Here is a 14597-nt window from a genome sequence, read left to right as displayed (position 1 = left end):
AGCCTTTGGTGAGGTACCTTGTCAAAAGCTTTTTGAAAGGGCAAATACATGATGTCAAAGTACACTGTGTCCACTGGATCACCTCTATCAATACTCTTGCTGACAATCCCAAAGAACTCTAATAGGTTAGAGAGACAGGACCTTGCAGAGGCCATGCTGGTTCTGCTTCAGCAAGACTCACTCTTCTATATGCTTGGTTATTTTACCTTTAACAATACTTTCTATCAGTTTTCCCGGGACAAATGTTAAGCTAACTGGCCTGTAATTTCTGGAATCCCCCCTGGATCTCTTTTTAAAGATTGGTGTTACATTGGCCACTTTCCAGTCCTCAGGTATGGAGGCAGATCTGAGGGACACGTGACGATCAGCAATCTCACATTGAGTTCTTTGAGAACTCTCAAGTGGATGCCATCTGGACATGGCAATTTGTCAGTTTTTATTTTATATATTAAGCCTAGAACTTCATCTATTTGCCTCAGTTCCTCAGATTCCCTTCCTGCAAAAGTTAGTTCAGGCATAGGGATCTGCCTAATATTCTCCACTGTGAAGACAGCTGCAAAGAATTAATTTAGCTTCTTTGCAATCTCCTTATTTTGATTTAACACACCTTTGACTCTCTTGTCATCCAAGGGTCCAACCACCTCCCTAGAGGAATGGGTCCCTTCTAAGGGCTTTGAATGTACTGTATTTAAAGAATTTTTGTTGGTGGTCTTTATGGTTTTTCCCCAATGTGCTACTCAAATGCTTTTTAGCATCCCTTATTGTCTGCTTGCATTTCTTTTGCCAAAGTTTGTGTTCCTTTTTATTCTCCTCATTCAAACAGTACTTCAGTTTTTCTGAAGGAAGCCTTCTTGTCTCTAACAGCACCTTTGACTCTGCTGATTAACCATGCTGTCATCTTCTTGGCCCTGGTGGTACCTTTCCTGATCTGCGGTATACACTCCAATTGAGCTTCTAATATTATGTTTTTAAGCAACTCCCAAGCATTTTGATTTGACCCTCTGGACTTTGCCTTTCAACTTGCTTTTTACCTATTCCCTCATTTTTGGGAAGTTTCTTCTTTTGAAGTCATAAGTGAACAGGTTGGATTTTCTTGGCAATTGGCCGTTTACATGTATGTTGCATTTCATAGCGCTATGGTCACTACTCCCAAATTGTTTGACAACACTTACATCTCACATCAGGTCCTAGGTGTCACTTAAGATTAAGTCCAGGGTCACCACTCTTTTGGTTGGTTCCATGACCAACTGTTCTAGGGCACAGTCATGAAGGGTATCTAGAAATTTTACTCTTTGGCATGACTGGAACTCATACGTAGCCAGTCTTTGTCAGCATAGTTGAAGCCACTCATTACTACGTTTCCTTGTTTGGATGCTTCCTTGATTTCATTTTTCATCTCAAGATCTCCCTTAGCATTTTGATCTAAACCTAAATTTTGCTTCCAGGACCTCATAACTTCTTTTCCTCATATCATTGGTGCCACTGACTCCTCCCATCATATCTGTCAGGCTATCTAGACAACAGGCAATATCTGCAACCATACCAGGCAGGCAAATCACCCTGTGATCTGCACACCCATCACAGACCACACTATCTATGTTCCAAAAGGTCATATCACCCACTACCAGGATCCCTCCATCCTCAGAGAAGAATCCTCGGCATATCTGTTCATCCCACAAGGAATGGATCCCTTCTAAGGGATCATTTCCTTCTTTCTCAGAGAGATGCTTTCCTTCCCCAATATTCTGTATTGTAGAGATATAACTGTTAAAGGCACAAAAACCCTGTTTTCTCCAATGCTGATCCTAAACCAAAGCTTAGACTACCACCCTATACCCACTTACCTTGCAGTAAGACCCAACGAACATGAAGAGACTTGCTTCTGAATTAGACATATATATCATAGTATTGTAAGCTAACTATACAATGAATTCTTAATAAGTGCCTCAATATCAGCTCCTGCACAGCGGGAGTCATGCCTAAGCCTTTTTGTAGTTTTCAGATTTTGCATTTGTCATTTGGGGAGAGGATTCTTTAACATCCACACTTATTGTGTAGGAGTATTTGCAGAAAATAATTTATAGAAACTAACTGATCTCAGACAAACCCACCATAGGAAAGATGTGTCCTAGTTGCTAGGCAAAAAGGAAAGGCAAACTACAGAGATTCCAAGGACTGCTAGAAAATAAGACGGAAATAGAAAAAGTGCTTCTGGGGGAGGGGAAAACAGAAACTCTTTAGACTCTATGGATTCCTAATGGCTGGTATTCAAGCAACTCACTGATGGATCACTGCTCTGACTTCACTAACTGGCTAAAAACACTGACAGGTGGGAGTAGCCAAGCTTGCTCATTTCACAGAAATCACTTAAAAATTACATGCAAATTTTGTTTCATAACTTTTTTTCTAGGAGAGCTAGATACTTACTTTTTAAAAAAATGAAAGCTTGGAATCTGGGACTCTTTTCTTTGGCTACCAATGAAGGGTTTTGCAGCTGCCATGGCACCCACTGCCTTGGCGAGCACTGACATAGATGTGTGTTCATGGGCAATAGCCCTACTCCTCCCCAGGCTGCAGTCCCCCAAACTCAAGCTGTCACCAAAAGATTCGGATAAACACTACACCCCCTCCCCTGGGACCCTTCACTCTCACTGAAGAGTACCACTTTAGGCTCACACAAAGAGGAACATCAAACAACAAACAAAGGCAGTAATTTGGGTTCCCTTCTGGATAGAAGGAAATATTGTCGAATTCTAAGGGGCCCATGATCCCAGGATGTTAAGGTAGGACATAGGGGTTTCTGTGCCTTATCCTTCAAGAGAAACTTGTAATATTTCTTCTGCTCTACCCTTCAGCCTCTTCACAAATGTGTGGCTTCGAGTTCACTCCAATCATTTGTTTGGGTTTTTTGGTTTTACATTAGACAGAAGATCCTCTAAGTAACATTTGGGAGGAAAACAGGAAAATGTTTGCTCCTTTTTCATATGCAAAGAAGATCTGACAAAAGAATTAAGCAATTTCAAAATGATACTTCATCATCTTAATCTTTATCCTTGCAACAATTTCATTGTTCAGACTTAGACTGTCTTTCATGTAAACATCCACCCCATTTCTGCAAGTTTCTACTAAGGCATAAAGGACAGGTCCCTCTGTATTTGTTGTCAATAAATAAATTTAAAATGGTGTACTTCTTCTAGAGGCAGAAAAAGCAAACAAAACATTTCCTAACTGCAGAAGGGAAAGAGACGCCGTTTGTTGTAGTTGCAAACAAAGGCTCGGTGTGGGCTTTACTTCTCAATCTATAAACTTTTTGAAAGCAGCTAAATTTTACCCTGGGCTGATAAACTGCTTACTGAGACTAACAGAAAAACCCTATCTGCTTCTCAGCTTGATCTCTTTCCTCAGCATATTTTCTATGGATGTGCAGCTGTCTCAGTCTTAAGCCAATATGTCAGCAAAAATAAACTTGGCATATTAACAAAGGAAGGAGAGAGGTGAGAAGAAATTTGTTGGGGGTGGTTCTTCCCCCCATCTCCCCGTTAAATCCTTGCAAATTATTGATTAGTAGTATATAAATGAGAAGAACTAGAACCCTCCATTAATGTGGCTAATACAATTAACCTGTATATACATAGCCATAGTAATCTTCCATTCCCAGCTTCCTAAGTTAATAAGGAAGGTGACAAAGACCATAATCCTCCCAACATTTCACAAATGAAAACAAGTACACTAGTACTTATTCTTTGACTAAAGGTTACAGTACTGCAATCTGTATTCCTTTATTCTACAATAGCATGCCCTCCTTTGTTGATTTAAAATCCAAGAAGGTGTTTGTTCTTTGGGATAAAAACAGAAAAATAGTAATCAAATGGTCTTATGAATCAAATGCTTCAAAATGCATCTCAGCGGCTGCAGTGTGTAAAATGGTAAGCTATGCATTAAACGGCCTTAACACGGGCAGAAATTTGGTGGCCCTGGGAATGGGAGCTGGCCCGCCAATCTCCTCAACAGCAGTCTAAATGGGGCCACAAAAGCACCATCTTCTGGAACCACTGCTTTGAGCAGTAGCTGAAGAAGGAGGTGGGTGGAACATTGCAAGCACTGGGGATCAGGACCCTAATATCCTCCAATGCTTGCAAAGTACCGCCCACTTCCCCTTTCAATTATTGTTTGGAGTGATAGTTCCAATGACTTCTCTTGCCTTTCACCTTTCCCACTGGGAAATGTCAGGGGTGGAGGAAGCCTGCTATCAGTAGCTGGCTATGTCAGTAGCCACCACTTCAAGGCACCTGGAGCACCTTAAAGTTGCAGTTCCTAATGGCTTCCTCCACCCTTCACCTATTCCGTTTTGAAAGGGGGGGGTGAGGAAAGCCAGCTATGTCGGGAGCTGCTGCCTCAAGGCACCTGGGGCACTATGAGGTGGTGGTTCTCAAGGGGCAGCCCCCTCTTCACTGTTGCTCAGCTGTTTCCCAAGCTGCTCAGCAGGAAGGAGGAGACTGTAGGGAGCGCAGTTTTAAACATCCCCTAATGATAATATCTTTCCTTCCATCCAGCTGAATGGGAATCAGCTAAGCAGCTGTATGCATGACAGAGGGTGTGAGGTGGTTGTACCCACTTTGACCACACCATTCTTGTTTCAGCCCCGCCCACCATTGTTATGTGACCCCTGGAGGATTTACCAAGAAGGAATTCAGCCCTCAGGCCAAAAATGTTTCCCCACCCTGTTGAGTAGAAGGCAATTTCTTGACTAGCCTGCTAAGAGGCTTGTGTCCAGCATTTCTCTACTGGCTGCTAAGGGACAGGCGGGGACAGGAATACCAGAATCATGGCCCAGAAATAGAGTAAATAAAAACAGTTGGAGCATATACTATATTGGTACTTATATATTTATTAGATTCTATATGCCACCATTTGACCCAACGGGACCTAGTTTCTTTTTGAGAACTGAAGATGTCTTTCTGTTCTCTCAGCATTGTGGTGCTACCAGATGTATACTATATTTAAGATTAACTTACCCCACAACATTATGAGGAATTGGTTTTTTCTTTTGCCTAAATATAGCTGTGAGGAAAGAAATATGTAACAAACTTCATTAGCTCCTCACTGCATTTTTTATTTGGAAAACAATGTTTTGTACTGAATACTGAAATTTGCTCTTACTCTCTTTCTCCTAATTGACTTGTACCACAGAGCACCAACAAAATGATTTCATAGAGTTTCAATGCAATTTCTGAACAGCTTGCCTGTTTGCACAAAGATTATAAGAGCACTTATTTCTTTATTGAATTTATATACCATACTTTGATGCAGCAGTTCAAAGTGGTTCACAGTAGAATATAGTTACAATCTAATATATATATTTATAAAAATCATCCTCACAAAATAGCCGGTATAACAAAATAGTAAATGTAGATATGAAAAATAAAACATGCTTCCAATCCAGTAAGTGAAGTTTAGGGCCAAACAAAATGTATGTTAGTCACATGTTTAAGCATGCAGGCTTAACCTAGCTGCTTTTATTTTAGAGGAAAAACAACTGCAGGTACCTGATTACCTGGTACTGTGGTCCCAATCCGGGCCCTGTATTGGTTTTCTGTTGAAAATCATTCCTTCCTAGCTAAATCGGTTGTTTTCTTCTTTGGTTCCCAACCATAAAGTGCTGGCCAGGTCAGTTGATTCCCCCTTTAGAGCATCTGCTGGAACAGCCTTTCTTAACCTTTGGGTCCCCAGTTGTTCCATCAACAAGTCCCATCATCCCTGACCATTGGCCATGCTGGCTGGGGCTGATGGGAGTTGTAGTCCAACAACAGCTGGGGACCCCAAGGTTGAGACAGGCTATGCTGGAACATGCCACCCTATCGCTGCGCACTGAAGGAGAAGCTTGGGAGTACTGGGCAGGAAAGATTCCCTGCAGTTACTGAACTTCTCACTGAGAAACCCCTGATGAGCTACTGAGGAACTTCAAGGTTCTCTGCAGTGCAATCTGGGGTAATCACTTTTTAAACAATGAAAAAATTGTCCAAGCAATGCTCACTGTTGCGGAGTGTTTTTTTCTTTACTTCTCTGATATATCTTTGATGACTATAAATGACTTCACAGTTTTATAGTGAGGAATGGCTTCCTTTCTCACCTTTCTCTCAATGGTTTGCCTGTCTTTATAATAGCAAGCCCAGATTCCATCAAAACATTCACAGCCTGCTTTCATTGCCTTTTAATCTTAGGTCTAGGCTGCCTTTGAGAATCCACATGACCTCTGAGACAATATTCCTTCTGTCCCACTCTCAGCTTAATATTCTACCCATTTTCCCCCCACTGTTCATACAAGGGATGGGTGAGAAATTCCCCAGTAAATTCAATTCAGTTTGCATATAAAGCTGAATCTATCAAATTCGCACTTTCCGAAACAATATGAGAAGAACTGAAACACAGCCATTCTTCAAAATCCGCACACATCTGGATTTTGTAATGCAGTTTTCCAACCAAACAATGTTTACAAAAATACATATATTAGGAGAAAGTGTGCATAAAAATGAGTGTATTCATAAAAAATAATATACAAAAATGCATATTAGGAGAAATTGCTTAAAAATGTGTACATTAATCAAAACTGCATGCTAAGATGTGTTTATTTGAAGAAATTTGCACTAAATCCTGATGAATTTTCATGAGGATTTTTAAAAAATCGCAAATTGCTGCAGAAATGTTATGAACTGAATTTAAGAATGGAAAAATGAGAAATTGAGAGAACTGAAACTGGCAGATCCTTCCATCACATTCGCTTGCAACAATTGTTCTTTAAGAACCTAGCAGTTGTCTTATTGCTAGGCTGAATTTCAAAAATTATTTTAGACCATAGCATTGCTACTCAAAATTCTGATGATTCATCTCATAATTAATGGTTAGTCGACCCTAATTGTTACAAGGCCCTTGAGGCTATCTAGTCACCTGGCAGTGATGGTGTGATCCTATCCACCTTACGCATCCCTTGGCACACAGTAAGAATAGCCTGTTAGAACTTAATTCCTTGAAGCCCATTCTGTATCTGTCTTAAAAACTCTCCAATAACCAATACCAACATGAAGAATAAGAAGTGAACAATTGGTTCAAAGGGTGACACACACACACACACCTGACATTGAGGGATGAGATAGATTATTTCTTTGTGTCCCTTTCAAGCCTGTAATCTTGTATCTGAAGATGGGATATGCAAGCAAGAAACCAGCTCTACTGGTCAGACTAGTTTCCTTTGTTAATCTAGCCTATGAGTTAATGGACTTGTTGAATGGTCAGTCTGCATATCCAAAAGGAGCTATTTTCAGGGAAAAGGCCCTCTCTCTTGCATCCTGGAGCCAAAGAGAGACTGGTTTGTTTTTAGTCCAGTCGGAGGAAAGGCTTGCTACTGGAGACAGAGAGGCTTGCTTGTTTTCTGTATCCCAAAACTATGGGTGATAGGGGGCAAAATCTGATGGACAGTTAAAAATGCTGTAAATCTCTCCATCTTAAGCTCAGTTGGAATGTCTGTAAATAAAAAGCATATATCCTATAAGACACCATAGACTCCATTGATCTTTCCAAGGAAACTGAACTCTGGGTAGGTGCAGGAACCCCTGGAAGTCTTGCACTGCTCGGAGATTGGGGTGGCGCACAACAATATGTTGCCTTGATTCCACCTGCCTTGCTCCACCTCTGCCACCTGAATCTGCTTAGAGGTTCAGTATTTTTTAAAATCAAAGTCCAGCCATTCAAGCTCTCTGCAAGAAGGTTGTGTCTCTCATGAACTGTAAACATCAATTGTTAATTTGATTCAAGTTAAGAAAATCCTATTCATCCTTCTTGGGAAAATTCCATTTTGATTTGAGATCTTTTAACTGCACAGCATATCAATTGTTAATTACTGTCTGAATTTTTCATTACATATGTGTAGGCAGCTTCTGCTGCTACCATACATCAGACTGCCTCAATATATGCCATTAGGTGCCAATAATATACCACTGGAAACTATTCTTCATCTACACCTGTGATGGTGTGTTACTGCCACTGAACAGCATGTACTGATGTCAGTCAATGTCTATATATATTGGATGTATGTAAAGATGAAATTTGCTGTCACCAACATAATGATAAACAGCACATCAAATGTGACAGTTGTACATAAGAACGTACTTCTAAATTGGAGTACTTTACCTACATTAGAACCCAGAAGCATGCTCATTAAGTATAGCCTGTTTAATCTGTGAAGGGAAAACACAAAGAAGGTAATTTCTAGAGGAACTGTGAGATGTGCTCTGATATAACCAGTTTTTTTAAAAAAAATCTGACTTTGCTCAGAGTTCCGCTAAGTTATAACTATACTCTAAATTATGTGTATGGACAGTTAACAGAAAATATGGTGGAGAGCTGGTACTGAGTCTTGTTGTTATTATGTGCCTTCAAGTCGATTATGACTTATGGCGACCCTATGAATCAGTTACCTCCAAGAGCATCTGTCATGAACCACCCTGTTCAGATCTTGTACGTTCAGGTCTGTGGCTTCCTTTATGAAATCAATCCATCTCTTGTTTGGCCTTCCTCTTTTTCTACTCCCTTCTGTTTTTCCCGGCATTATTGTCTTTTCTAGTGACTCATGTCTTCTCATGATGCGTCCAAAGTAGGATAACCTCAGTTTCATCATTTTAGCTTCTAGTGACAGTTCTGGTTTAATTAGTTCTAACACCCAATTATTTGTCTTTTTCACAGTCCATGAAAATCTCTCCTCCAATACCGCATTTCAAATGAGTGGACTTTTCTCTTATCGCTTTTTTCACTGTCCAACTTTCACATCCATACATAGAGGTTGGGAATACCATGGTCTGAATGATCCTGACTTTAGTGTTCATCTTTGTATTTGAGGACCTTTTCTAGTTCTCTCATAGCTGCCCTCCCGAGTCCTAGCCTTCTTCTGATTTCTTGACTGTTGTCTCCAGTTTGGTTAATGATTGTGCTGAGGTATTGATAATCTTTGACAAGTTCAATGTCATCATTGTCAGCTTTAAAGTTACATAAATATTCCGTTATTACTTTAGTCTTTTTGATGTTCAGCTGTAGTCCTGCTTTTGTGCTTTCCTCTTTAACTTTCATTAGCATTCGTTTCAAATCATTACTGCTTTTTGCTAGTAGTATGGTATCATCTGCATATCTTAAATTATTGATATTTCTCCCTCCAATTTTCACACCTCCTTCATCTTGGTCCAATCCTGCTCTCCATATGATATGTTCTGCGTATAGATTAAACAAATAGGGTGATAAAATACAGCCTTGTCTCACACCCTTTCCTATGGGGAACCAGTCGGTTTCTCCATATTCTGTCCTTACAGTAGCCTCTTGTCCAGAGTATAGGACAGGGCCTCCTTATCAATTTGGGCATAATTCCGTTCTGTTGAAGACATGGTTCTGCAGTAGAAAGCAGTAGGCACCTCATGAGAGTCCTCAAATTGGTGGCTCAGGACAGCTCCAATGCTATATGGAGATGCATCACATGTGGAAATCAAGGGCTTCCGTTCATCATAGTGCACCAAGACACTGTCAGATGATAGGTGTTTTACATCTGAAAGCCTTATCATGCTGGGCTGTCCACATCCATGCAGCATGCTTGTCAAGAAGGCGATGCAATGGTTCTGCCACTGTAGCCTTATGTATCAAGAAAGTGTGATAGAAATTCAAGAGTCCCAAGAAGGCTTGGAGTTCCTGTTTATTACAGGGCACTGGAGCTTCATGAATTGCTTTAAATTTTTCTGGGGTAGGCCGAATGCCAGTGACATCAATACTGTAGCCAAGGAATTTAATTTGGGAAACACCAAATACACATTTCTCATGCTTGACCCGGAGACCAGCAACAGCAAAACAATGCAGTACATCCTGCACCCAAGAAGCAAGTTCAGCAATGGAGTTGCCAGCAACCAACACATCATCAAAATATGGTATGGCACCTGGTACTCCTTTGAGAATGTCCTCCATTAAGCTCTGAAAAATTCCAGGGGCCACAGAAACACCTAACTGGAGGCGTTTTACTCTGAATGCTCCACAATGAGTGGTGATAGTCTCAGCATCAGCAGTAGCATCATCCACAGACAGTTACTGATAGGCCTGGGCCAGGTCAAACTTCGCAAAAACTTTTCCTTGTGAAAGTGATGTCAAAAGATGACTCCCCACTGGGATTGGATATGGATGCTGATGCAGGGCTTTACTTGTAGTCATGACAAATGCGGATGTCGCCATTGGCCTTCAATGGGGTGACAATGGGTGTCTCCCATGTAGGGTGTGTCACTGGCTCCAAGATGCCTTGCTCTATGAGGCGATCAAATTTAGCATCAATCTTTGCTCCAAGTGCAAACGGAACACAACAGGGTTTCATACAGATGGAGCCACAGTAGGATCCAAGAACAACGAAATAGGAGGCCCCTTATATTTCCCAAGACCTTTATCAAAAACAGCTTTGAAATCATTTAGGATGCTATCCCATAATGATTCACCAATCTGGTGGACCCCTGTAAGAGCAATCCCCAATAGCTCAAACCAGTCTAAGCCAAGGAGACTGGTGCGATGCCCTTGAGCAACCAATAACTGTAAAGTTCCATGGAATGTTTGGTAATACACCTCAATTTCACAGACGCCCTTTATTGGAACCTGATTTTCCTGGTAATCAGTAAGTCTGGAGTGGAAAGGGACAATTTTTGGGCCCCCACAAGGAAATATTTGCTGGTAGGTTTCCAATAAGATGATAGTATAACCTGAGCCCTAATCAACTTCCATGGTGCATGGAGTGCCCTGGATGGTGACTGTCACCTTCACCTTCCTCACATTGGCGGAGTACTGCAACCCTGGCTTGATGTGGTTAATCACCTCTTCTGCATTGTCATATGTGGAAAACTTCTGTACCAGTGTGTGTGGTAGTGCTTTGTGTCCTTGATGGTGTTTTCCTTTCCACCGCACTTCTGGGGGTGGCTGCTTCCGCTTTGGCTTGGCATACTCGCTCAATATGCCCAAACCTTTGACAATACTGACACTGTGCACCTCTGAAATGGTAGAGCCGTTCATGGGATCCGCCACAGCTCTTACATTTCACTGGAGAAACTTGTCTGGATCTCGGAGGTCCTGCAGCACCTACTCTGGTTGATGAGCATTTGCACTGTGGCCTGTGGATCTCTGTTGGGCCCTGATTTCGTTTGCAGAAAGAGTTACGTTGTGCTATTTCAGACAGTTTTGGAGAGAAATGTCCTTGTGAAGCATTGGGGATATTCTCATAAGATGTATTAGCAAGTTTTGCTGGTGCTAGGAGGGCCTGGGCTAGGTCAAAAGTGTCCAGCCCACAGACACTGAGTAACACAGCACACTTCTTCTCTGACTCTGTAATGCCATTTGCTGCCATGTAAAACTCCAGCCTGGCTGCATAACTTTCCCACTTGCTGGGACTTGCAGGGTTAAATTCTTCAAGATGTCCTTGGGTGGCCATATTCCACAAGATACACACTGACCTGGAGCGCTTTTCAGTGGTTTCCACAAGGCCCAAGCTGATGTCCTACTCCAGTCTAAGGAGAAGTGTTCTCTTCCTTTCAGCCTCTAATGCATGAAGAAAAGTATCATGAAGGAAGAGGCCACACAGAGGATCTAACAATAACAAGAACTTTACTATAACTAATTATATACAGAGAACAAGGCCCACAGCATGCTGTTGCTTGTAAGGCAGGCCTGTAACTGAAATTGCCACAGCCTGGGGCTGACTCAGCAGTTCCTGGTATGGCAAGCCTGGAGGGCAATACACTACACCCCTCCCCCCTAGATCTCATAGTCCTGAAATTACAATCAGATGCTGGACAATCAGATGCTGTGGTACCCCCATTTCTTTTTAAGCATTCCATAGTTGCTGCAGTGTTACATTTTTCTAATTAAGGAGTCAAACAAGTTTAAATTTTACTGGACTGTTGAAGAGAGCAGTTTATTTGTCTTATTCATAACCTTTTTTGAAAACCTTCCCTTTCTTGGAGTAAAGCTGCAATGCTAATCCCACATACCTGGGAGCTAACCCCATTGAATTCAGTAGGACTTATATTTGAGTAAACGTGATTAGTATTGTGCTGAAAGTCAATGGGACTTTTGAGTGAACATACAAAAAGATTGTGTTGTAAATCTTTCTGTCCCTCTCTGATCCTTATTTTTTTAAGCAGTTAGGCAGGGCTTACTTAGATGTCACTGCTTTTATTTGGCAGGAAACATACTTATTTTTTTAAAAAATGTTCTCCAGTGGCCAACTGGCTTTGATAATAAACTATTATATGGGGTGTATGTATTTTTACGTCTCCAGTGTGCCTGTGTCTGTATATGGAGTCTTTCCAACAACTCTGTGAGGTAGGGTTGGAAACCAAGGCAGCTCACAACACAAAATAAAGCCATTTAAAAGCCAATAACCATAAAAAAAGTATGAAACACTTGCAAAACAGCTTAACGTGGCATGATTCTGAATTTTGGATTGGATGAGTGAAGTTCCTTATCACTGAACTGCAGTCCTGTGAATGATTCCCTGTAGCAACTTAGGGTCTGTAGTGTGCCTCAGAACAAACAACATCAGGGACTGGATAATGACAGGAAGTTACATTTCCAATAGAGCTTGTTTTTATCTAGATCTCAGATAAGTAGTCTCAAATTACTGGGCAGTCCTAACTCCCTTCCCAACATGGCAAGGCTTTGCAGAGTGGCAGGGCCACCACTATATCTACAGCCCTGTTAACATGTGGCAGCCAAGGTGGGGGAAGGCAGATCACTGTGTTAATGGATTTTGGGCTGGTTCAGCCCCACACCCAGAATGCCCTGCTGGCATCACTCTGCAGGCAGCTGCTGGTTGGCAGAACTGGGCAAAGGAGGGACACTCGGCGCTAAGTGGTCTTGGATTGCTCTGATAGACATCATTAGAAGAATGTTAAATCAACTTTGTAGGTGCTTTTAATGAATTAATTCTTTTAATTGGCTAGTTGTAAACAAAAGGAAACAGAACAGATAATTCAGAAGGGACAGAACAGTGGGACTGTAGAGTTCTAGAATATCAGTACTGAAAACAGTCAAAATATGGGAGAACAGGGTAATTCTATTTGTTTTCAAAGTTTATGTTATGTTAATAAGCAGCCTCAATTACATTGTTTTTAGCCATGACTCTCTACCCCCTGAGATTATGTGCTTGTGCAGTGTGACAAACCTTTAATCAGTTTGTAGCTGTAAAGATTAATTAGTAGAGAAATCCTCCTCTAAGAATATTCAGACTGTGAAACTGCGGAAATCAGCAATACTCTGGGGAAACCAGAAGGGACCTGAACAGAGCTTCCATATTCAGAAGCTGAAGAGAGCTTGGCAGTCTGCATATTTCCTTAACATTTCCCATTTGTCTCTTTCTTTCTTTTTCTTGACACTTACATTGTCCTATGGCTTGCTTTCCCTAACCATGTTGTCCCAGTCCCAACCACAGCAACTCTGAGAAGTAGCAAATTCTGAATCTTTGTTATTAAAAAAATGCGTAGAAGTGAATAAAGGGATTAGTGTAGTTTGAGGGTGTTTACACCTTACATGCTGGGTTTTGGGACTCAAACTGCATTGGTAACTGTGATGTTCCATGGTTTGTTATAATGAGTTAAACAGGTCACATTTGGAAGGGGTCTGTAGGGGGAGGGGGAAAGAGTGAGTTAGAATGCTGTGTGCTGATTGGCGAAGTGAATGGGGAATGGTAAATATATTGGGGAGGAAGGTTGAGGAGGGAGGTGGTTAGATGGGTAGGACAGGCAGACTTGTATTTTTATTCTCTGAGGAGATTTAGCAAAGAGTAAGATAAATGAAACCAGTAATCTTTATCTTGTAACCCACACTTCCAGAACCTAAATATGGAATAAACTTGTTTATATTTCTTACAGTTGGGTCTGACCATCTATTATTATTATTATTATTATTATTATTATTATTATTATTATTATTATTATTATTATTATTATTATTATTATTATTATTAACTTTATTTATACCCCGCCGTTTTTCCAAATTGGAACTCTAAGCCCTTATATCTCAGCTCGATCACTGATATCATCCAGAGGAGCACTGTTAGTTGTCCCTTGTGTTACAGAAGCCCAACTGGCCTCAACTAGAAGTTGGGCATTTAGTATTGCCAATCCCATGCTGTGGAACACCCTTCCAGCAGAGATTCAGCAGGCATCCTTACGTTTGACTTTCAGGTGTTTCTTAAACACCTTTTATGTTGATTGGCCTTTGCAGCTGTTTAATTTTTATTTTGATTATTTATTTATGTATTTAAAATATTTCTATCCCACCCTTCTACCCTAAAATAGGGCACTCAGGGCGGCTCACAATAAAATCATACACGATAAAAACACAAAAAACATAAAAATGGATTTAAAAATACATAAAATGCAGTTAAGAAATCTATGGGAGTGATATTAAAGGGGGACTAAAGAGGTAAAACTAAAAGGGGGGAGGCAATTAGCCAGTCACCTTAATGATTACCTGTATTTTTATTTTTTTATATGTTTTAGAGTGTTTTTAGTGTGTTGTTTGCCGCCCTGGGCTCC

The sequence above is a fragment of the Rhineura floridana genome, chromosome 8 (assembly GCF_030035675.1).
Source record: "Rhineura floridana isolate rRhiFlo1 chromosome 8, rRhiFlo1.hap2, whole genome shotgun sequence".
NCBI classification, from domain to species: domain Eukaryota; kingdom Metazoa; phylum Chordata; class Lepidosauria; order Squamata; family Rhineuridae; genus Rhineura; species Rhineura floridana.
Note: the sequence above shows the minus strand (reverse complement) of the source record.